We start from the raw sequence: 26,155 nt of genomic DNA on the forward strand, positions 1-26,155 counted from the left end.
TTGGCTCTCTCATGGATAGATCATCAGATAGATGGTGTTAAAGAAAGCCATTCTTTAATAGAAATTGCAAAACTAACACTCTTTTTGCCCTTAAGGTACAGTTTATTTTCCATCACTCATGCTTATGAAGGGGATAGGGAAGGTGAATAATAAAAGGTCTTACATAATCTACTCGTCAAATTTATGGCTTAAGCAAAGATTGGCCTTTCCTGAATACATTATTTCTGCATTTTTCTCTTCCAGTAAAATAGAGAAATGCATAATTAGATGCTCTAATTTAGTAAGTCTTCTCATTTTTTTTAATCAGCCTGTGAAAATACAGGTAAACAAGCAGTAGTATTAATGTAAAAGATATTATAATTGTTACTTTTGTGCATTTTTAATTTTTAAACTTTTTATAATAATTATTATTATTCGTTACTGCACGTGGGCTTTCTCTAGTGAGTGAGGCTCCTCCCTAGTTGCGGTGTGCAGGCTTCTCATCGCAGCGGCTTCTCTCGCTGCAGTGGACAGGCTCCGATGCTCAGGCTTCAGTAATTGCAACATGCAGGCTCAGTGCTGTGGCACTTAGTTGCCCCAAGGCATGCGGACCAGGGATCAAACCCATGTCCCCTGCATTGGCAGGCAGATTTTTATCCACTCTGCCACCAGGGAAGTCCTTCTTTTGCATTTTTTTTTTAAATAGCTTTATTGAGGTATACTTAACATACAACAAAACTCATACATTTAAAAGATACTATGCAGTGACTTTCAGTAAATTTACAAAGTTGTACAACAGCCACCACAATCCAGTTTTAGAATATTTTCATCGCTCCAGAAAGATCCCTCGAGCCCATTAGCAATCCTCATAACTACCTCCAGGCACAGGCAGCCACTAATCTGCCCTCTGTCTTGTAGATTTGCCCTTTCTGGTCATTTCATATGAATTGACTCATGTGATGCACAGTCTTAGGTGTCTGACTTCCAGCAGGTATTGCTCAGTCATGCTCTACGTGAACATGTCACATTTTGTATATCCATGTACCATGTCGATAGATATTTGGATTGTTTCCACTTTGGGACTGTTAATACTGTGTGGACAGAAGTGTTAATTTCTGATTTCTCCATGTTTTCATTTCTTTTTCTGGCTTGTTTGCACTGGCCGGAACCTCCAATACAATACTGAATGGAAGTGGAGCAAGCGGGGGTGCCAGTCTTTTCCCCCTTCCCAGTCTTCGGGAGAAAGCATTCAGCCTTTCACCTCTGAGGATGGGAGCAGCTGTAGGGTTTTGCTTATTTATGGGGGTGGGGGTCTTCATGGACGCTCAGGCTTTTCTCTGGTTGGGCGTGTGGGCTTCCCAGTGTGGTGGCTTCTCGGTGTGGATCACGGGCTGTGGGGTGCGTTGGCTCAGTAACTGGGGCAGATGGACTTAGTTGCCCCAAGGCATGTGGGATCTTCCTGGACCAGGGATCAAACCCGTGTCCCCTGCATTTGGCAGGAAGATTCTTAACCACTGGACCAACAGGGAAGTCCTGAGCTGTAGGGTTTTTTTATAGATACCTTCATCAAGTTCAGGATGTTCCCTTCTAGCCCTAGTTGGTTGATCATTTTTATCATGAATAGGTCTTGGATTTTATCAAATATTTTTCCTATGTGTATCAAGAGGATCATGTGGGTTTTGTCCTTTTTTATATTAATATAGTATATTACCTTTGTTGAATTTTGAATGTTAAATCAGTGTTACATTCCAGGCATAATTACCACTTGATCATGAAGTAAAATCCTTTGCTGATGTTGCTGAATTTGGTTTGCTGATATTTTGTTGATGGTTTTTGCATATATATTCATGAGAGAAATTGGTCTGTAGTATTTTTCTGATGTCTTTGTCTGGCTTTCATATCAGTAATATTGTTCTCTCAGAATGAGTTGGGAAGTACTCTCTCCTCTGTATTCCAAAAGAGTTTGTGTGAGAATTGGTATTATTTTCTCTTTTAATGCTTGGTAGACTTCATCAGTGAAGTCATCTGGGCCTGGGCTTTTCTGGGAAGATTTTTAATCAGCTGTATCCATTTCTTTACCTGCTATAGTTCTCTTCAGATTTTCTATTTGTGCATTACATTTTTTTTAATTGTGATAAAATATACACAACATAGGATTTACTATTTTAACCATTTTTAAGTGTACCTTTCAGCTGGAAACTCCCCAATACTTTGGCCACCTGATGCAAAGAACTGACTCATGTGAAAAGACTCTGATGCTGAGAAGATTGAAGGTGGGGGGAGAAGGGTATGACAGAGGATGAGATGCTTGGATGGCATCACTGACTCAATGGACGTGAGATTGAGTAAACTCCAGGAGTTGGTGATGGACATGGAGGCCTGGCGGTCTGCAGTCCATGGGGTCACAAAGAGTCGGACACGACTGAGCGACTGAACTGAACTCAGTGGCTTTAAGCACACTTACATTGTTGCGCAGCCCCACCATCCGTTTCCAGACACTACTTGGCATCGTATCTTCAGGGTTCACCCGTGTTGTGGCCTGTGTCAATTTCTCCCCTTTTTAGGGTTGAATACCACATACTGTTTATCCATTCATCTGTTGATAGACACTTGGCTTGTTTCCAGCTTTTGGTTGCTGTGGATAAAGCTGCTGTGAACACAGGTGTGCAAGTATCTATTCAAGTCTGTGCTTTCAGATCTTCAGGTGTATGTCCAGAAGTTGAATTGCTGGATCATACGGTAGTTCTAAGTTTCACTTTCTGGGGAAGCAGCATGCTGTCTCCAATAGTATCTGTACCTGCACGTTTTATTCAGTGCATCCCCACCAGCATTGCACAGAGATACTGATTCTCCACATCTGCACAACTGGCCCACACTTGTCATTTGCTCTTTGTTTACATAAAGCCATCCTAAAGGCTGTGGGCCATCAGGGCTTCCCCCTTGGCTCAGCAGGGGACGTGGGTTCCATCCCTGGGTCAGGAAGACCCCCTGGAGAAGGGCATGGCAACCCACTCCAGTATTCTTGCCTGGGGAATCCCACGGACAGAGGAGCCTGGTGGGCTACAGTTCCTGGGGTCTCAGAGAGTCCAGCCAGACGTGACTTAGTGCTTCACATCCATTGTTACTGTTTAGCTGCTACCTCACTATGGTTTTGGTTTACATTTCCCTACTGTTTAGTGGTTTTGAGCGTCTTTTGGGGTTTTTTTTTAAGATAGGGGTAATACATGCATATTGTTTAACTAAAAAAAAAAAAGCCTGTACACAAGTTTTAAAAGAAAAAAGATCCCTTACCACCTTTATCTTTCTCCCCAAGAGCAATCTCAGTTGTCAGTTTCCTGTGTATACATCAGAGAGATTCTGTGGAAATATACACATTTGCGTAATTTGCGTCCCTTTGTTTTTTACATGAAAGTTAAGATACTTCCCTCTCTAGTTTTGCATGTTTCTTTTTCTTTAAGTTAGAAATACGTTTTAGAGATCATTTCATATCAGTATCTAGAGCAGCTTCATTTTAAAATGAACACTCCATATGCATACTTAATAAGTTTAACAAGATCCTGGGTCATTTGTTTTCATGATACTTTCATTCTCAACAATGAAGGAGTTTCAATACTCCTTTCAATTTTTTTTTTTTTAATATTTCTACCAGAAACTTTGTCTTTTCATTGTCTAAAGGAGGAGTTCAGAATCAGGATGTTAGGCTCAAAGGTAGAGTTCAATAGGGTAGAGTTCAATTTCCCCCACATACATCCCTCCCAACTATTTGAAAGTCTTCCACTGTTAAAGATTAGGGCATGGTTTTTGTTGCTAATATAAACCATAATACATAGCATGTGAAATTAGTATCAACACATCTCAAAAATATTTTCAAACTATTGCTAGAAAAAAATCAGTGGCATAATGTTTTGTTGTTTAGGTATTCATACCGTAATTTATCTAACCAAACCTTCCTCTGTGAGCATTAGGTTATTTCCAGTCCTTTTGCAATTAGAAATCGTGTTGCATAGATAATCTCTTTTGTGACCATCTTTGGAAGCATATCTGTAGGGTACATTTCAAAAGGTATATGCATTCTTTTATTTCATTTTGTTGTCAAAATGCCCCCATAGCGACTTAGCAGATTACACTCTTGCCGGCAACTATATCCCAGCTCACCACTACAACATTATCATCAAGCTGTCTAATTTTTTTTCCTCCCTGGGAAGTGAAAAAAAAAAAGATATGTCATTATACTTATTTTTCTCTCATTATGTAAGACATGGAACATCTCTTCATATGTTTAGAAAAGCATCTTTATTTCCCTTTCCTTCTCCTCTCTCTTCTCCCCAGCTTGATCAATTCATACTTCACTTTTCAACTGTTCTACAATCTGTAGCTTTATAATGTATTTTAATATGTGGTGGTACTTGTGCCCATCCATTTTTCTTCACTTCAGAATTTTCCAGACTACTCTTATTTTTTTTTTCATATGCAATTCAGAATGATGAGTTTCCAATAAAATTCTTTTCATATTTTCCTTGGAATCAGGTTAAATTTACAAAATTTAAAGAGAGAATTGACTTATTTCTTCCATCATATCATTGAATCTAAGAACAAGAAATGTCTTTTTCCTTTATCTAAACCCGGTTTTAAACATGTCTTTTTGGTTATTGCTATAATTGGAATCTTTCCCTGCATTGTTCACTTATAAGAAGGGTATTTCTTTTTTGCTTTCTCTACACAGCGCTTTGTTGAATTTTCTTAGGTTGAAATTTAATACTTTTTCCATTTAATTCTTTTAGGTTTTCAAGTGTGTAACTTGGCAGATAATATTTTTAATCTCATTCCTCATCCCCCACTCCAATAGTGTAATTGCATTGGCTTATAGTTTGGAATAGGAGCGGGGGTGGTAGGCGTTTCTATTGGAATAGGCATTTCTGTTCTATTTCTGATATGTGGACATGCTGCTTGAACTGAACATATAAACTGTTATATTGATTTCTGGCTTGAAACTTTTGTATATTTGAATTTACATACTGCTTTCTTGCTCCAAAATTTTCTAGTCACTAAAAAAAAGTGAGATTGTTTTCACATAAGCCAACAGTTATTTTCTGAGGGGAAGATCTATTTGTGTGATATTGTTTGTTCCAGGTAGTTAATTATATCTTGCAGGCCATTTCCAGACTTTTGAGAAAACAATGGTTTTTATAACTGCAAGTCTTAGGTGCTGCAGAGCAGACTTGTGGAAGTAAAAGAATTCCATGACCTTAGAAGAAAATTGCCTGGTTTCCTTGGAAAGCAGAACAGCCAGAAATAGTTTCTCTGTACTTAAGAGACAGGCCTGATAAAGGCAAGAAATGTAAACAAATTGTCTGTTAAAATAAACATAATTACCACACCAAAAAATAAAAAACCTGAAGAAACAGAGAGGAGTTCAGAGCCCTAGGCAGTGGCTTTTTATTTTAAGCTGCATTTGATTCAAGCTGCATAGATCCAATAGGAAGAAACTGTTGATGAACCACTAACTATGGGGTAGTTAAAACTAACAGTTAAGAGAAACCAATCAAAATTCCCCTGTTTGTCTATACAATCCAATAAATGTTATTAAATGACTATCTTTTATTAAATCAAAACCTCTTAGGTGCCGTAGGGCAAACAAAAGATGAGTAAGACATAGACCTTCCCTCCCGTAACTCATCACTTAATAAACCGTAGATGAATGTCCTGTGTACTCTGTTTACGTGTGTGCCTAAGTGTGTGAGGTTTAGTGACTGTGCACGTGTGCTGAGACGCTTCAGTCGTGTCTGACTCTTTGCAACCCTGTGGACTGTAGCCCGCCAGGCTCCTCTGTCCATGGGATTCTCTAGGCAAGAATGCTGGAGTGGGTTGCCATGCCCTCCAGGGGATCTTCCCGACCCAAGGATCGAACCCTTGTCTCATATGTCTCCTGCATTGGCAAGCGGGTTCTTTACCACTAGCACCGCCTGGGAAGAGGATTATAAGGTGAATTCCATCCCGAGAATCAAAATTTCCTAGAGAAGTAAAATTTGAGCTGGCCTTGGAAATATCTTGGCTTACAAATAAGTTGGAGGAGGAACATTATGGTCTTATTCCAGGTAGATGGAACCATTAAGGGATTTGGGTTTTGTTCATAGTTCTTATCTTCTTCCCCACCACCACCACCCCCAGCGCACAAAAAATAATAATAATAGTCATAAGTGAGAGGAAACTTTGGGAGGTGAGGGATATGTTTATAAACTTGATAGTGGTGATGGTTTCATAAGTGTATGCTTATCACCAAGTTCAGCAGGCTATTTACATTAAATACATACACCTTTTCACATACCAGTCATGTATCAGTAGGGTGGTTTAAAAAAAGATTTGGAAGTGAGTGTTCCGTTTTCCAAATAATGTGTTCCATTTTCCAGATACTGTGCATATGGAATTTAATACGTTTTTTGCTCTGTAGCAGTGTGTACCAAAATGAACACATTTCTGTCCCTCACATTCTTCTAATTCATGACTTTAGAATATCAACATTGTTATCATATGTGTTATTAACATCTGAAGGATTTATCCATGTTTATACATGCGATTGGACTTCCCTGGTGGCTCAGATGGTAAAGTGTCTGCCTGCAATGCAGGAGACCCAGGTTCGATCCCTGGGTTGGGAAGATCCCCTGGAGAAGGAAATGGCAACCCACTCCAGTGCTCTTGCCTGGAGAATCCCATGGACAGAGGAGCCTGGTGGGCTACAGTACATGGGGTCACAAAGAGGCAGACACGACTAGAGGCTTCACTTTCGTACATGTGATTGGAGCTCTAGCTCACTGCAGTTAGGGCCAGGGACAGACTTGCTGGAATGAAAGTTAGAAAGGCAGATTGAAGCCACAGTGGTGGAGTATCAATGTGAGACCTAATGGTTTGGGAAGTAAGAGTAAGGATTTTTTTTTTTTTAAAGAAGTTGTTTCAGAGATCTTTAAGAATGTTTACACACCCAAAGCTTTAAATTCATCCCTTCAGAAACCTAGGACAGAGGAGTTAGAAGAACTGTATTTTACACAGTTAAAAGCTTTGAAATGTGAAATCAAAAAAGATGATTTGTTGCAGTTACAGAAAATATTTTTTAAAGTGAAATCAAAACAAGAGGCATTAAGGAGCTTAACAAACGCATCAAAGTAAATCAGAGTCAGAATTAAGATTTGTCTAAACTAAGCACCTTTACAGGGACCTTATGAACAGTAACAGAAGTTGTGAATACATCAGAAAATGAGAGGGATCCCGAGAATCAGTGGGCTCAGTCGCTGGTCACCATGTAAGAATTGTCCAGAGTGGAAAAAGAGATCAGAGACCCTCACTGATTCCTTGACGTTCTTCTTTATGGAGAAAGAGGTGGGGAAGGCCCCATTCCCGCAGAACGGATGAATTCCTAGAATATTCTTGGTCACATCAATAGGTTGAATAGAGAGAAGTTTCCAAAAAAAAGTGTGATGCTGTCCTCAGGATATTTTTTTAAATAAAATTTTCTGACAATAGAAGTAGCAAGCATGTCATGTGTGCATACGGTTGGTAAATTTGTATCTGGTTATACATCTGAGTGTGTTCTCTTGTGCCTGGCTTCTGTAACTCAACATTTTGTTGACCTGAAAGTTTCGAAGGATGAAATTGATGGCTTGCTGGTTAAACTGTGTCACCCGGCCATAAATAGCAGCTTGGGAGAGGACTGGCAAAGTGCCTGCGGGATTACCATCTCCTTGTAGTTTTCTTGAGGGAACCCTGAGAAATTCAGCCTGGCACAACCTATTTCTGGGCCAGGCAAGCTGCTTCTGTTCAGTGGGAGACTGTCGGCTGAGACAACGTGGCTTCTTTTAAAAAGCAATCCATCCAGCTAAAGTAACAGTTCTTCACAGGGACAAAATAAAAGAAAACTTGTTTAATTCACTTGAATTTTTAGAAATCTTTTCTCAAAATAAAGATAGCTCTATTATAGAACCAATACATACTCATACATTTTTTTCTGAATATAACTGAAAGATATAAAAAGAAAAAAACTCGCCCAAATCTCACCACCTAGAGTAATCACCGTGTCAGATTCTGGTCTCTAATCTCCTGTGATGAATGTGTGCAGGGGTCCAGCCTCGGCTGATCGAGGGAGTTCGAAGCGGGGACGGCGTCGGCGAGGATCAGGATACAATAGCTTCAATTAGATATTAATTAGAGATGTAAGGAGTAATAGAATGACGATAGCTCAGTAGGAAAATTCAGTGGAGAAAAGAGGCTGAGTAGCTTGGTTTACACGGGAGACCAATAAAACTTCAAGACAAGAAGCTTGCACCACTTACGTAGGCCGCAGGTGTCCTTCCGTTCTCCCGAAGGAGAGGAGACACTGAGGCCTCCCCGGTCGGATCTTAGAAGCCCAAGCAAAATTAGTAAGCTTGGTGGGTTCCGCACTCCAGATGGAGACTCAGCCAGAGTGAGAGAGAGAGAGACATGGGGAGACCAGTATTTCAAGAAACTGATCCCAATTCTTTATTTTCCATGGTCTACTTTTATACACTGAGATGTTATGCAAAAGTCACGCGGGGTCAGCAGTCCTGACTTTTATAAAAGTCAGGTGCTTCATCCAAATGTATACTGAGGTCTTAGGGGTGTTACATCATCTTCTGGCCAGGGGGCCTGCTGACAATTTATGACCCTCTCCTTGTGACAGTGGTCAGTCAACCAGGACACTTATTTCTCCAAGGGTGATTATTCTTAAAACAGACGCCACCCAAATAAAGTTACATTCCTATAGGGTGAGGGTGTAGTGGGTTTTAGTTAAGGAAAGAATTTACTTAGCCTAAGGTCTAACGTGATTAATATCAAAGGTTAATACTTATTTCTTCTATATATTCATTAATGTGTGTAAGGGCAGGGGATGTGGAGACTTAGCAACAAACATTGGCTCAACAAATGAAAAACCCTTCACCAATACAATTTCTAATCAGCCCATTATACTTATACTAATAGTTTTCTAACTTTTCTAAGGAACCTGTTTTTAGAAGGTTTAAAGCATCTCGTGCCTCTCACGGTTGGGAGGCTGTGAGCGATCACATGTGGCCGGACAAGCCTGTCAGGCAGGCTAGAGAACCTTCAGAGGAGTTTGTAGGTTAAAACACTCTTGTCATGCCCAGGAGTTTTTATTAACTGGAGCTCTAGGTTAACTCCTTCTCTGAAAGATGTGGTGGGGGACAGACCCCCGTAAAGTCAGAGGTGTAGGTGAGAGCACAAAGTAGTAGGCAGGCTCTGGTTATGGGGGTAGATGCTCGAGGATTTCCAGGGGGACTCCTGAGGCTCGATCCCGCCTTTGTGTATGTCGAGCCTCCTTCCTCATGACCTTTGCCACGGGCAGAGTACCTCACTCTGGCCCCCAACAGATGCGTGCGCTGATACCCTTCAGACTGTCTCATGCTGTGAATCTGTTAGGATTCGATTCAGCTCTGAGAGATAAGAAGCCTGAAGTAACATGGCTGAAACAGTTCAGTTGTTTGTTTCTTACGAAGGAAGTCCAGGTGTAAAGAGTCCAGGTCCCCACCATCTTCAAAGTGTGGCTTACTGTTTGTGATCCAGTGTGACTTTACCAGCTTGGGCCATCACATCCTTTTTCTAGTCAGCAGGAGTGAGGCTTCCAGGTGGTGCTAGGAGACATGGGTTCGATCCTTGAGTCAGAAAGGTCCCCTGGAGTAGGAAATGGCAACCCACTCCAGTATTCTTGCCTGGAAATTTCCATGGACACAGAAGCCTGGCGGGCTACAGTCCATGGGGCCACAGACAGTCCGACATGACTGAGCACACACGCATACACAGGAGGGAGGGAGGAGCAAGGAAAGGCATGCTCCTTCCCTGTAGTTGGTTCTCAAAGTTGCATGCACACCTCAATATATTCCTCTTGGCTAGAATTTAGTTAAATGACTACATCTAGTTGCAAGAGAGACTGGTAAATCTTATTTATTTATTTGGCTGTGCTGGATCTTAGTTGCGGCATGTGGGATCTAGTTCCCTGACCAGGGATCAAACCCAGGCCTCCTGCACTAGGAGCAGAGTCTTAGCCACTGGACCATAAGAGAAGTCCCAAGACCGGGGAATCTTTATTCCAAGTGGCTAGAATTCCACCTGCGATTTGGGGTTTTCCTATGAAAGGGCAAAGGGAAATACAGATAATGAGATGACTGTGTCTGTCACAAGCCTTTCCATTTTGAATATTTGTAAGGCGATGGGACCCCACTCCAGTACTCTTGCCTGGAAAATCCCATGGATGGAGGAACCCAGTAGGCTGCAGTCCATGGGGTTGCTCAGAGTCGGACAGGACTGAGCGACTTCACTTTCACTTTTTACCTTCATGCATTGGAGAAGGAAATGGCAACCCACTCCAGTATTCTTGCCTGGAGAATCCCAGGGACGGGGAGCCTGGTGGGCTACCGTCTGTGGGGTCGCACAGAGTCAGACACAACTGAAGTGACTTAGCAGCAGCAGCAGCAGCAAGCTCACTTTGGATCTTTTTATAGAATTACATTGTGTGGATTTATTCCTCTTTGGACATTTTGGTTTTTGTTCCCTACTGTCCCATACAATGCTGAAGAGAACATATTTTTATTTATATTTTTTTGCACCCATCTCGGTGTTTGCCTAGTGTCAGTTTCTTAGGTAAAATTGCTATATATGCACATTTCAAATTTTGATTCAGTGTTCATTTTCGTCTTTCACTTTCACCGGCCCAGTGTCAATGAGAGTTGCCATTTCCCCACACCCTCACAGTCAGTTTCTTTATCCTATGCTGTGGCACCCCACTCCAGTACTCTTGCCTGGAAAATCCCATGGACGGAGGAGCCTGGTGGGTTGCAGTCTGTGGGGTCGCTAAGAGTCAGACACAACTGAGCGACTTCATTTTCACTTTTCACTTTCATGCATTGGAGAAGGAAATGGCAACCCACTCCAGTGTTCTTGCCTGGAGAATCCCAGGGACGGGGGAGCCTGGTGGACTGCCATCTCTGGGGTCACACAGAGTCGGACACGACTGAAGCGACTTAGCAGCAGCAGCAGTGTGTAGACAGAGTATTTTCTCAGTGTTAGATTTGGGGGTTTGCCCTTTTTTTTTTTTTTTTTTTTCTTTGGCTCTGCCAAATCTTAGTTGCAGCACGTGGAATCTACTTCCCTGACCAGGGATTGAACTCAGGCTCCCTGCATTGGGAGCACGAAGTCTTAGCCACTCTACCACCAGGGAATTTCCCTCAGCGTAGTTTTCATTTGTACTTGTATTACTTTTATAAAGGTTGAACATCTTTACTTTGTTCTTTTTTTGAGGTGGGGGAGACCCTTTATAATCATGTGTGAATGACCTGGGGGTTTTTTTGCCCATTTTTCCATTGGAATCTTTTTGTTACTCATTTGTTAGAGTTCTTTATATTTTAAGGATGAAATTTCTTTGTTTTGATTTTATAAAATTTTTACATTCTATCTTTTGCCTTGTTTATAGTGGTTTCTGCCATATCAGAATTTTTACTATAAATTATCAAATGTGTCATTTACTAGTAGGATCATAGCTTTAGGATGGTGCTTTTCCTACCCCACGATTATATCAAGTATTTCCCTTAAGTCTTAGAATTTCTCTGCTCATACTCCATATACAGATTTTCCAAGAAGTATTTTAACATAAACCACAACAATCTGAAAATCAAAATCAAATTAGTTCCTCTAGTAAGAGTATGTCTCCTTGCTGCCATTTCTATAGGGTCAGTGTTAGTTTAAAAAAAAAGAAAAGCAAAACCCTGCTTTTTTGTTCTCTCCCAAGGACCCGGATGGGAGAGTCAGATGAAAGCTCTGCCCTTTATTGACCCCTGACTTGATACTGGTGTGACTACTAAGACATTTTTTGGTTCAGAAGCCTTTTCTATACCCCCGAAACATGGTTTGCTAGCTTGGTTTTTGTCTCCAACATAAATTAATGCATGTAAAGAACCATCATGACATACTTGATAAATGGTAGCTGTTTTTAGAACTGTATTCACTTAATCAAAAACTATTGGTCAATTCATGTCTTTGAAAATCGTTAAGTGACTAAAAGAGATGTGAGCTATTCCCCTGATTCATGCAGAAGTACATTCATTCAAAAGCTGAGTTAGCCATACTCTTCTCTGTGCTGATAAGACCTAGTAGCTCAGTGAAGAATCCGCCTGCAATGCAGGAGACCCGGGTTCAGTTTCTGGGTCAGGAAGATCCCCTGGAGAAGGAAGTGGTATTCTTGCTGCTCCGGTATTCTTGCCTGGAGAATCCCATGGTCAGAGGAGCATGGCAGGCTACAGTCCATGGGATCGCAAGAGTCGGACACGACTTAGCGACTAAACCACCGTCACCACCCTAAACATTAGAACAGTCTTGCCATCACTGAAAGGTATGTTAGGTAACAGCCCTTCCCAATTACCTACACAAATGCCACAGGGAACTCCTAGTAACTGTGATGTCTCTGCTGTCTCCCTCATGTTTGACCGATGTCCAGATTTGTCTGGACCTTGAACCTTGAGAGTGCCTTGAACTGCCAGGAGATCAAAACCAGTCCAAAGGAAATCAGTCCTGAATATTCATTGGAAGGACTGATGCTGAAGCTGAAACTCCAGTACTTTGGCCACCAGATGTGAAAAACTGACTCATTGGAAAAGACCCTGATGCTGGGAAAGACTGAAGGTGGGAGGAAAAGGGAATGACAGAGGATGAGGTGGTTGGATGGCATCACGTACTCGATGGACATGAGTTTGAGCAAGCTCCAGGAGTTGGTGATAGACAGGGAAGCCTGGCGTGCTGCAGTCAATGGGGTTGCAAAGAGGCAGACATGACTGAGAGACTGAACCAATGCATTTCTCTGTGACTTGGGGCGGGGAATGTACAAAATTTTTAACATGCCTAGAAAAAAATCCCTGGCTTCCTCTTGAGTTAATAGTAGACTAATAGGTGTCCTTGTTGATGCAGATCCTGTTAGCCGCTCACAAGTTTTACCATTTTGTTAATCCTTTTTCTTCCTTCTTGCTCATTGTCATTGCTACAGATTTGCAGCTATTTGTATAAATTACATTGTCCTTAGATTGCCTCTACTGCTAAATAATTCATCATGTAAATGATACTTACCAATTCTATGCCTCTTTCCCCTTGTTAAAATTATCTTTATCGGTCGTAGTCGTATGTTGCTTTTTACAAGCACTTTTATCACCCTTACCTCTGTTGTTCTTATAGGACATATTGGGTTAATAATGTTCATTAAACACCTGGAAACCAATCACAAGGAAGCTAAACACTTTAGAACCAAAGAGCTCGAAGGTCACTCATATGAGACCTTTAACACAATTTTTTTTGGTGGTGGTGGGACACAGCTTTTGTTGTGGGGAGTATATGTATTCATCGTTTCTATGAAAGTTTAGAGGAGTACTTATTCTATTATTGTCATTAAGCTATTTCTGTCCTTGTGTATCTCCCTCATGTTCTTATGTCCTTTCCTCCAAATCCTGTTGCCTCTTTCTTCTCAACCACTTTTACAACTTTGTTGCCAACAGAAACCTCTGTGGTTGCTCATTATTCCAAAAGTGAATTTTTTTCAGATTAAAAAAAAAAAAGTTAATGTTTTTAAAAAGGAAAAGTCAGGAGTACAGAAATATCTAAAGCAGAAAGTGAAAGTTCCATCTGGTCAACCACCCTCACTCCACTTTTACCAGTTCGGTTTATGAGCTTCAAATCTTTTTTTTTTTTCTTTAAACTAAAAAGTATATTTATGTAATTGATGTGTGTGTGTGTGTGTGTGTGCACGTGTGCAGGTACTTGGTTGTGTCTGACTCTTTGCGACCCCCATGGACTGTAGCCTACAGGCTCCTCTGTCCGTGGGATCTCCAGGCAAGAATACTGGAGTGGGTTGTCATTTCCTCTTCCAGGGGATCTTCCCAACCCAGGGATCAAACCCAGGTCTCCTGCATCGCAGGCGGATTCCTTACTACTGAGCCATCATAAATAAGGTCATATACATAACTCTCTGAACTCTTTTTCTGCCAACAATTATTTTTTAACAGATTTAAAGTTCTCTTGCTAGACAGCCAACAATGTTCCTTCCCAAGCCAAGCCCTGTTTTCCCTCCCTCACCCTTAATATTTACTGGCAACACTCCCAACCTTCCTAAACTTCTCTTGGAGACTGTGGGGAGTTGCTTTTTCTGACCACTCTGCTTTTTTACTCATTTTCACGGAGAGCCAAGTCAGAGGACTGGATAAGCAAGAGGGAAGAGCCCTGTGTCACTTACCAGCTGTGGGTGATATTTAGCCGTGCCCCAACCAGCAAGTGGCTTCTCTGTTCACCGTGCATGCTACAGACTTGCTGCTCAAGTGGAAAATGAACCCTCTCTTTTATCCAGCTGTGTAGTCAGTTTGACAGCGAGTGTGATTGGCACCTTTAACAGCTCTCCTGCAAGATAGAATCAAGAGACAAAGTGGAAGAAAATGAAAGATTACCAAATAAAATTGAAATGTATTTATAGAAATCTCTGAGTATTAGAGGGCCTGGCTCACAGTTCTCAGCAGGGATAATAGTTCCAAATTAGGCAGATTTGGCTCAGTGGAAGCCAGTTTAGCTCAGGCTGCTGTGGTGTCAGGCAGGGATTCTCCACAAAGAGCACTTTCCCTTTGTCTACCACACTAAGAATCTTTCACACCCTGTTAGGACATGGTGGGTCTCCTAGTGAACTATAGTTATTGATGGTAGTGAATGTGTACACTTAGGTGTGTTGGTGCAGAGAGAAGTTCACAAGCCTTGAAAGAGCTTGGCTCCTCATTTTTAAAACAGATATTAATATTTGGACTGGGTGATCTTGGAATATTTTCCATCTTATAAATCAAGTAATTTCTTATACTTTGATTGTTGTTCGTTGTTCTGTTGCTAAGTCATGTCTGACTCTTTGCAAGCCCATGAACTGCAGCATGCCAGGCTTCCCTGTCCTTCACCATCTCCTGGAACTCACTCAAACACATGCTCATCGAGTTGGTGACGCCATCCAACCATCTCATTCTCTGTCTCCCCCTTCTCCTCCTGCCCTCAGTCTTCTCCAGCATCAGTCTTTTCCAATGAGTCAGCTGTTTGCATCAGGTGGCCACAGTATTGGAGCTTCAGTTTCAGCATCAGTCCTTCCAATGAATATTCAGGCTGATTTTTTTTTTTTTTTAGGATTGACTGGTTTGACCTCCTTGCTTTCCAGGGGACTCTCAAGAGTCTTCTTCGGCACCATTGTTCAAAAGCATCAATTCTTTAGCATTCAGCCTTCTTTATGGTCTAAGTCTCACATCCCAAGTATGGGAATACCAGACCACCTTACCTGCCTCCTGAGAAATCTATATGCAGGTCAAGAAGCAACAGTTAGAAACAGACATGGAACAACAAATTGATTCCAGATTGGGAAAGGAGTACGTCAAGACTGTATATTGTCACCCTGCTTGTTTAACTTATATGCAGAGTACATTATGCGAAATGCTGGGCTGGATGAAGCACACGCTGGAATCAAGATTGCCGGGAGAAATATCAGTAACCTCAGATATGCAGATGCCACCACCCTTATGGCAGAAAGCGAAGAAGAACTAAAGAGCCTCTTGTTGAAAGTGAAAGAGGAGAGTGAAAAAACTGGCTTAAAACTCAACATTCAAAAAACTTAAGATCATGGCATCTGGTCCCAGATTTACCCAAGGGAAATGAAAAATTGTATCCCCCTACAAAAACCTGTATGTAAATGTTTATGGTGGCTTTATTCATAATTGTCAAAAACTGAAAACAGCAACACAAATATCCATCAGCTTGTGGATATTATTAATAAGTACACACGGTCCATCCATACAATGAGATACTTCTTAGCAATAAAAAAGAGTGGGCTATTGATATTTGCAACAACAGGGATGACTCTCAGAGGCATTATACTGGTGGTAGTGGTGGTGGTCAGCCGCTAAGTCCTGTGTCCAACTCTGTGTGACCCCAGGGACTGTAGCCCATCGAGCTCCTCTGTCCAGGGGATTTCCCAGGCAAGAATACTGGAGTGGGTGCCATTTCCTTCTCCAGGGGGTCTTCTCCACCCAGGGATCAAACCCGTGTCTCCTGCACTGTAGGCAGATTCTTTACCGGTCAGCCAGCAGGGAAGCCCCAGCTTATACCGGTCGTGTTTGAGATTTCCAGTTGCTCTGCACCCATGCCTGCACTTGTCAGTCTTTAACTTTGACCTTCTAGTAAGAGTGTCATGGTACCTTACTGTGCGTTTAATTTGTATTTCTTTAAGGACGCATGTTTAGCATTTTGTCATTTGCCATCCATATGTCGTCTTCAGTGAATGCATCTTCACATATTTTACCCATTTATTAACATTCAATTTTTTATTTTGGCTGGAATTGTAAAAGTTCTTTTTAATTTTCTCTTTTCAAGTCCTTTATCAGATGTGTTTTGCAAATATTTTCTCCCAGTCTCTGAGTTATCTTTCGTTTTCTTAAGGGTGTCTTTTGAAGAAGTTTTCAATGTTGATTAAGTCCAATTTATAGATTTTCTTTTATGGTTCTTCTCCTTTGTCTAATCTCAGAAATCTTTGCCTAACGTTCCCTCTCTTTTTCTAAAATTGCCCTATGCATTAGAGTATCTGCCAGTTGCATGTGGCTATTAAACAGTTTAAAATTGTATTTTATTTTAATTAATTAAACTTTAAATTAAAAGCTGGTACTCGATTCTGTTATTGAGGAAATTCTAAGTACATTCAGAAGATCTAACTGAAATTAAATTTCAAAATAAGACTTAAAAATGACTTTACGTTAAGTTCAGTTCAGTAGCTCAGTCATGTCCGACTTTTTGCAACCCCATGAATCGCAGCACGCCAGGCCTCCCTGTCCATCACCAACTCCCAGATTTCAACCAAACTCATATCCATCAAGTCGGTGATGCCATCCAGCCATCTCATCCTCTGTCGTCCCCTTCTCCTCCTGCCCCCAATCCCTCCCAGCATCAGGGTCTTTTCCAATGAGTCAACTCTTCGCATGAGGTGGCCAAAGTATTGGAGTTTCAGCCTCAGCATCAGTCCTTCCAATGAATACCCAGGACTGGTCTCCTTTAGGATGGACTGGTTGGATCTCCTTGCACTCCAAGGGACTCTCAAGAGTCTTCTCCAACACCACAGTTCAAAAGCATCAATTCTTCAGCGCTCAGCTTTCTTTATAGTCCAACTCTCACATCCATACATGACCACTGGAAAAACCATAGCCTTGACTAGACAGACCTTTGTTGGCAAAGTAATATCTCTGCTTTTTAATATGCTGTCTAGGTTGGTCATAACTTTCCTTCCAAGGAGTAAGCGTCTTTTAATTTCATGGCTGAAATCACCATCTACGGTGATTTTGGAGCCCAAAAAAATAAAGTCAGCCACTGTTTCCACTGTTTCCCCATCTATTTGCCATGAAGTGATGGGACCAGATGCCATGATCTTAGTTTTCTGAATGTTGAGCTTTAAGCCAACTTTTTCACTCTCCTCTTTCACTTTCATCAAAAGGCTTTTTAGTTTCTCTTCACTTTCTGCCATAAGGGTGGTGTCATCTGCATATCTGAGGTTATTGATATTTCTTCCAGCAATCTTGATCCCAGCTTGTGTTTCTTTCAACCCAGCGTTTTTCATGATGTACTCTGCATATAAGTTAAATAAGCAGGGTGACAATATACAGCCTTGATGTACTCCTTTTCCTATTTGGAACCAGTCTGTTGTTCCATGTCCCGTTTTAACTGTTGCTTCCTGACCTGCATATAGGTTTCTCAAGAGGCAGGTCAGGTGGTCTGGTATTCCCATCTGTTTAAGAATTTTCCACAGCTTATTGTAATCCACGCAGTCAAAGGCTTTGGCATAGTCAAGAAAGCAGAAATAGATGTTTTTCTGGAATTCTCTTGCTTTTTCGATGATCCAGCGGATGTTGGCAATTGATCTCTGGTTCCTCTGCCTTTTCTAAAACCAGCTTGAACATCTGCAAGTTCATGATTCACGTATTGCTGAAGCCTGGCTTGGAGAATTTTGAGCATTGCTTTACTAGCGTGTGAGATGAGTGCAATTGTGCGGTAGTTTGAGCATTCTTTGGCATTGCCTTTCTTTGGGATTGGAATGAAAACTGACCTTTTCCAGTCCTGTGGCCACTGCTGAGTTTTCCAAATTTGCTGGCATATTGAGTGCAGCACTTTCGCAGCATCCTCTTTCAGGATTTGAAATAGCTCCACTGGAATTCCATCGCCTCCACTAGCTTTGTTCATAGTGATGCTTTCTAAGGCCCACTTGACTTCACATTCCAGGATGTCTGGCTCTAGGTCAGTGATCACACCATCGTGATTATCTGGGTCATGAAGATCTTTTTTGTACAGTTCTTCTGTGTATTCTTGCCACCTCTTCTTAATATCTTCTGCTTCTGTTAGGTCCATACCATTTCTGTCCTTTACCAAGCCTATCTTTGCATGACATGTTCCCTTGGTATCTCTGATTTTCTTGAAGAGATCCCTAGTCTTTCCCATTCTGTTGTTTCCCTCTATTTCTTTGCATTGATCGCTGAGGAAGGCTTTCTTATCTCTCCTTGCTATTCTTTGGAACTCTGCATTCAGATGCTTATATCTTTCCGTTTCTCCTTTGCTTTTCACTTCTCTTCTTTTCAGGGCTATTTGTAAGGCCTCCCGAGACAGCCATTTTGCTTTTTTGCATTTCTTTTCCATGGGGATGGTCTTGATCCCTGTCTCCTGTACAGTGTCACAAACGTCCATCCATAGTTCATCAGGCACTCTATCTATCAGATCTAGTCCCTTAAATCTATTTCTCACTTCTACTGTGTAATCATAAGGGATTTGATTTAGGTCATACCTGAATGGTCTAGTGGTTTTCCCTCCTTTCTTCAATTTAAGTCTAAATTTGGCAATAAGGAGTTGATGATCTGAGCCACAGTCAGCTCCCGGTCTTGTTTTTGTTGACTGTATAGAGCTTCTCCATCTTTGTCTGCAAAGAATATAATCAGATTGATTATATTATAATATATATGTATTATATATATATATATATATTATATATCAGTGTTGACCATCTGGTGATGTCCATGTGTAGAGTCTTCTCTTGTATTGTTGGAAGAGGTTGCTTGCTATGACCAGTGCATTCTCTTGGCAAAACTCTAGTAGCCTTTGCCTTGCTTCATTCTGTACTCCAAGGCCAAATTTTCCTATGGTCAGGGGCAGCGGCTGACAGGTGCTACCCCACTCCCAAGGTCAGGGACTTTACCATTAGGAAATACCATATTTTTTAAAGGCTAAAGTATACGAATGCACAACTTCTCAGAAGTATGGAAATAACTCTGTTGGCCATCTTAATTAACTAATTGAATGCTCTCCCTTTCAATGCAGGAGACCCCGGTTTGATTCCTGGGTCGCGAAGATACGCTAGAGAAGAGATAGGCCACCCACTTCAGTATTTTTGGGCTTCCTTTTTGGCTTAGCTGGTAAAGAATCTACCTGCAATGCGGGAGACCTGGGTTCGATCCCTGGGTTGGGAAGATTCCCTGGAGAAGGGAAAGGCTACCCACTCCTGTATTCTGGTATGGAGACTTCCGTGGACCTATAGTCCATAAAGTTGCAAAGAGTCAGACATGACTGAGCGACTTTCACTTTCACTTCACCTTTTCTTGGTCTCTTCCAAACTGTCTTAGAAGTAACCTAGCAAGAGTTAGGTAGTGGTACAACAGGGAAGCAATATTGAAGGAGAAATTAGAAGAGATTACTAGAGAAAAACAGGGACATTTTTATTGCTAAGATTCTTGAATTTTTTTTTCTATCCAACTATCCAATCCATATTAACTCTATTGCTCTTAGTATAATGCACTATTTTATATATATAAAACTTCTAATGTATTAGTGGAATGATTTAAGAGAAAATATTTGGAACGTGTACTGATTTGAGTGCAAAATCAGTCTGTTATTGACTGTGTGACCTTGGGTATTGACAATCAAGTTGATATTGATAGTATTTATTTCATTCAGTTTGGGGGTAAGAGCTAATTTAATATTGGATAGAAAATGTTTGTCAGTAATTCTTATTGTTACTGGAGGTAATTCATACAATGATATTTTCAATTCCTGTTCCTTTCTAAGCAAGGGTCTACTTTTATTTTTAGAATTCATTTTCAGGTGTCAGCATTGATGTTTATTTTTATGAATATGTATTCTTTATAAATATAGCTATCAGATTAATGTAACATTTCTGGTAATTAGATAATTATCAATAGCATTTGAAAATTTTCTCATAAAATTAAAAAGCCTTGCTGAATTTTGCTAGAGAAATGTTTTGCCAAACTTCAGAGAGCATCAAGGAGTTTATTAAAATTACTAATGTAATCTCAAAACTTGAGATAAAAATCTGGGTGGTATCTGTTTCTTTCCTTCCTCCAAGGCAATATCTTACTGAATTTTGTGAGGTAGTATTCTCACTTTATTCCATTGCTATTGCCATGTCAGTAGTTGTAAGTCATGTTCCCTTTGCATCAATGAAACTCATGAACCATTATCACTAGTAGTTCCTTGAAAATTAACAAACATACCTGGCAAACACTATACTAATATTCAAATATTTATCCATTAAACTCTGTTAGATTTTGCTTTTGTACCGTGCAACTTTTGTTATAAAGAAAAGGGCACTACAAATTTTGACAACAGTAGGAAAGGTATAGTTACAGAATTCTAATGTCTGCAGGAGCGTCGACAACAATACAGAAAAACGCTCTTGCCCTCATTGCTAATGTTAAGTAGATGTTAACAGTTTGCCTCTTTTCTTGTTTTGGATCAGCTCTTCTTCCTCTTCTCCCCACTTTTGACGTAAGTCGGATCTAAAGGCAAGATTCCCAGTCGTCACTTTTGCTCCCTCTCCAGAAGTCACTTGTTTCCTCGAGTTGACGTGTAGCGCACCCACGCATGGCTTTATTAGTTTAGTGTATGTTGCAGTGTGTGTATATATATTCAGTATTGCTGGTGGCTTAGCTGCTAAGTCCTGTCTGACTCTTTGCGACCCCATGGACTGTAGCCCATCAGGCTCCTCTGTCCGTGGGATTTCCCAAGCAAGAATACTGAAGTGGGCTGCCATTTTCTTCTTCAAGGGATCTTCCCCACCCAGGGATTGAACCTGGGTCTCCTGCTTTACAGGTGGATTCTTTACCAACTGAGCCACCAGGGCAGCCCTCAGTATTTTTAGGTGTTGCCAGATTATTCTCCAGAGTGATTATACCAATTTATACTCCAGTTTGACTACCTTCTTTCCAAAATATAATATCATCAGTCTAATTTTAGGCTATCGAACTTGTCTGATTTAGCCTATCAAATCCTTGATGCTGGTGGTACTGAGCTTCTTTATATCTTTACTTATTGACCACTTTTGTTTCCCTATTTCTGTTGGATTTTTAAATCTTTTTATTGTTGTTAATTTGAATGAGCTTTTTGTACTGAATAGGTTACCAGTGCTTATTAAAAATAACATATATTGGAAATACCTTCTCTCAATCTCTGGCTTGTGTATTCTCTCTGTTAGTGGTGTCTTTTGAAGGCTTTCATTTTAAGGTACCGTAGTCAAATATATGAATCTTTGTCTTACACTTTGTGCTTCTTATCTCTTTAAGAAATTCCCCACTATCCCAGAGTGATAAGGTGTTATCCTCTTTCCATTTTATTTTTCATTACAAATTGTGAAGTTTTTGTCTTAAGTCATCTGGAAATAATTTTTTTGTGTGGTATGTAGTAATTATTCCAAATAGGTCACAACTGTTCCCAGCACTCCATACCTTGGTAATGCTGCTTTTACTGTCAGACTCCAAGACATGTATGTACCTGTTTTCTGGACTGTTGACTCCTTTACCACTTGTCCATTAGCTACTTTAGTGCAACATCTTACTGTTAATTACTCTGTAGTAAGTAGTAATATCAGAAAATTTAAATCTTCTCTAATATTTATTCAATATATTTTTAGCTAATCTTAGCTCTTAATTGACTCTTTCATATGATTCTTAATTTCCATAAAAAGTAGACTAGTGAGAACTGATTTTTTTCAAGTAGATTTGTTTTGAGGAATTGGCTCATTTCATGTTGAATATAAGAACCTTACAGTAGTTTACTTTCAAGTTTTCCCTCCCATTCTTTGTGCTGTGGTGGTCACACATGTTTATACATTATAAGCTACACACAATATTGTTGCCATTTTTTCCTTTAGACAGTTAATTATATTTTTAAACAATTTAAAAAGTAGCTTTTAAAATGTGCATTTATTTTCACCATTTCCAGAGTTCTTCACTTTTTTGGTATAGATTCTTTCTTCCTAAAGAACTTCCTTAACATTTTTATAACACAGTCTGCTGGCAGTGAATTCTCTCCCCTTTTATTTGTCTCATAGAGTCTTCTTTTCCAACTAAGTTCCCTGTTTTTATACTTTTTTTCTTCCAGCTTTATTGAAATATAATTGACATACATTACTCTGTAAGTTAAGGTGTACAGCATGATTTAACTTACATATATCACAAGATGATGACCACAATAAATTTAGTGAACATCTATTTTCTCATATAGATACAAAATTAAAGAAATAGAAAAGAAAAAATTTTCCTTGTGATGAGAACTCTTAGAATTTACTCTTATCAGCTTTTATATATAACATACAACAGCGTTAATTTTATTTATCATGTTTTATATTATATAGTACTTATTTATCTTATAACTGGAAGCTTGTAATTTTTGACCACCTTCATCCAATCCTTCCTCCTTCCACTGCTTTGCCTGTGGTAACAACAGTTTGACCTCTTTTTCTGTGAGTTTGTTTCTTTCTGAAGTATAATTTACCTATAACTATTAGTTCCCATTACATATCATAGTGATTCAAATATTTCTGGGTATTTCAAAATGATCACCAGAATAAGTCTAGTACCATTTGTCGCCATACAAATATATTACATAACTATTGGTTATATTCCCCACACTGTACACTTCAAACCCATGACTCATTCATTTTGCATATGGAAGTTTGAACCTCTTAATCTCCCTCACCTATTGTTTCTATTTCTTACAACAGCTTATTATCTTTCCAATTAACAGTATTTTTAAGGAGAGTTTTATACATTGGGTTTTTTTTTTTTTTTAATAGGGTTTTATATTTTTTTTTTTTTTTTCTTTTATGATGCATTTAAATTTTTACCATATACAACATGGTATTCTCACTTTAATTCTTTTTACTTTTACTGAATGTTCATTGCTGGTATGTAAGATCTCAGTTAATTTTGGTAGGCTGATTTTTTTTGTATCCAGCAATCTTGATGAACTCTATTAGTTGTAGTAGATTTTCTTCAGAATGTCTTATAAGCATATCATCTGTGGACAGTGACATTTTTATTTCTCCACTTCTAACCATTTTATCTTTTATTTTTCTTATCTTATTGCATTATATATCTTTTCCAGTATAGTATTGAATTTAACCAGTCATAGTGGATAGCCTTTTGTTCTTGACATTCAGGAAACTGTTTCTTATGCTTCATCATCAACTATGATGTAGAATTTGGTTAGCAACTTAACAGGTTAAAAAAATATTCTTCTGTTTATAGTTTGGTAAGACTTTTTGCCTTTATAATGATATTGAGTTTTTTAAATACATTTTCTCAAGCTTTTGAGTTTTGTTTTTCCCTATATTCATTTGTATGTTAATTATACTAATTGGTTTTCTAATGTTGTACCAAGAAGGAAAAGCATTTCATTAAAATCAATTTGCTACAAGTATTTTTTTAATGTCATATTTGAATCAGAAGGAACTAAAGCTTATTTCACTACCAGAGAGAGAAAAATGAACCGCTTCTCTCTGCTTGCAGATATCCACAGTGAATATATGAGTTGGCTAAATAGAAAATTGAGAAAAAGAGGGAAAAAATGATGGCAATGGTGTTTTTATAGGTAACACTGTTACCTATAAAAAAAGTTCCTTTATGGTGTGTAAAATTCTCCCAAACAAGATTAAAGAGCTTTTGGCACTAGCTCAACCTAAAGGTTACATTACAGAGCTTTAAAAACAGTTTCATCAGTAAAACTACTTTACAGCAAGAGAATTCTATCTTTTATTTATTTTACTTTTTTTTTTTTGGAATGGAAGGGGAAAGCCAACAGAAAAAAATTACTGCTTATGATCGAATGCAGACGTATTTAATAATTTAATCTTTGCTTTGCCTTACCTTAGCCAGCAAACTAATTTTTTTGTTCACTAGATTATACATTCAGTCTACATTCTTATCAACTCAAACTACGGCCTTTCAGAGCACGTCATCTCTGCCGATGTTTGCCAGTCTGTGACGTCCCTTTCTCTTTGTGTGGCGTGGCATGCAGTGGTGGTGAAATACTCTGTGTCCAGATCTCATTCTCCTGGGTTCACATGCTGGCACAGCCTCTACAGCTTTGGGAACCTCACAATTTCTGTGCTGCATTTTCTTCATCTGTAAAATGGGAATATAGTGTCTACCTCATAGCGTTCCTGGGAGGATTAAAGGAGTTAAATGGAAAGTTCCTGCAGAGTGCCTGACAGTTAATAAATACCATATCATAATAACTCTATGTATTATCATCATTTTAAAGAAGACTAGGAGAGAGGAGTTCGTATGTGATGTTTCAGTCCATGGTTCTCTCTGCAAACGACAGACTTACTTCTCAAAGCCAGTTCACTAAACTTGAATTTGCCATATGATGAAATTGCCAAGTTCACCATACATACTAATCTGACAGATTCTTTATTTTTTATTTGTTTAATTGAGATATAGTTGATTTGCCAAATTTTGTTGTTATTTACAGTAAATTCATACAGCTTTTAAAGATTTCTGTAAGGCCAGATTGGCTAGTTGTCACTTTGTGTTCATAGCAGCTTTTTAAAATTAAAGTCTTTTAAATTTGCTGAAACCTGAGGTTTCATGAGTCTTCTTAGTAACAGTTGTAATATCCAGAAACATATATTTCAAAACCAGAAACTGTCCTCCTCCCCACCCCCCCTCCCGCCACAAAGGGCTGTGTACCTCAATGAAAGGAGTACTAGAAAAATACCATTTGCTTGTTCAAGAGATCAGTAAGGAAGATTGTCTCTGCAAGGAGCTGGGGCCAGTGCTTTGAGAGTTTTGAATCTGATTTGTCTGCTCCTCTCTAAGCATAAATAGTCAAGCTGAGAAATCAGCTTAAAGATTGCTCTCAAGATGGTGGTACATAGAATTCCCACAGATGTAGCCCCACCAAAGATGGGCTCACCATCCAAAAATTTAAAACAACAGTAATGAAATCCATTATCAATTTGAATCATCAAACCTAACAAGACTCCTAAGAACTTCAGACAATTGTTCAATCTGATGGAGAGTCTAAAATTAAAACATTAAAATGATCAAATACATAAATGAAGATATCAAACCTGTGAAGAGACCAAGATGTTATTTTTTAAAAAAGAGAACTTCTAGAAATGAAAAGTAGTCCGTGAAAAGAAAATTTCAGTAGAGGAGTTTAAATAGCAGATATGACACCAATAGGAAAGAATTAGCAAATTAAGATAGGGCTGAGAAAAGTATCCAGAATGGAATATACAGAGCTCAAAAAGCAAAATATGAAAGGATAATTATAGAGACAGTAAAATGAAACATTGCAACATACATTTAATAGGCATTTCACTAGTAGAAACTAGGAAGAAAGAATGCGGTAGAGATAGTATTAAAAATGATAAGTAGAGATAGTATTAAAAATGATAATAGCTGACAGTGTTTTTCACAGCTATGAAAGACGAGTCCTTATATGTTAGAAGCATAATTTCGCCCCCCCGCCCAAAAATGCCAATGTACATCTTAATAAAATATCAAAACACTATTGGCAAAGAGATTTTAATAGCCACCTGTAATGGATTACCAGTTAGACCAGCAGCAGATTTCTCACTAGCCCTAAGAGTTGCCAGAGGACAGTTGGATTAATAAATTTACTGTTGAAAGTAGTCTGCTACCTTATAATTCCACCACCATCACTATTGAGGAATAAAGTCAAAATTAAGAAATTTCCAGACTAGTAATGACTAAGAGTTTACCATTTGAAGCAAATAGCCTAAAGTATGTACTTCAGGAAAAAGGGAATT

At 39.4% G+C, this 26,155-nt stretch overlaps 1 protein-coding gene and 1 non-coding gene across 2 annotated transcripts in view; both read left to right on the forward strand.

Annotated features, from left to right (window-relative positions):
- INTS9 (integrator complex subunit 9) overlaps nucleotides 1-26,155 on the forward strand; it is a 128,470-nt gene that overhangs the window by 6,650 nt on the left and 95,665 nt on the right. The gene's annotated exons all lie outside the window — the stretch shown is intronic.
- Nucleotides 6,561-6,632, forward strand: TRNAC-GCA (transfer RNA cysteine (anticodon GCA)). Its single transcript has one exon. It is a non-coding gene; the product is annotated as a tRNA-Cys (tRNA).

This window comes from Bos javanicus, chromosome 8 (genome assembly GCF_032452875.1).
Source record: "Bos javanicus breed banteng chromosome 8, ARS-OSU_banteng_1.0, whole genome shotgun sequence".
In the NCBI taxonomy this organism is placed as follows: Eukaryota; Metazoa; Chordata; class Mammalia; order Artiodactyla; family Bovidae; genus Bos; species Bos javanicus.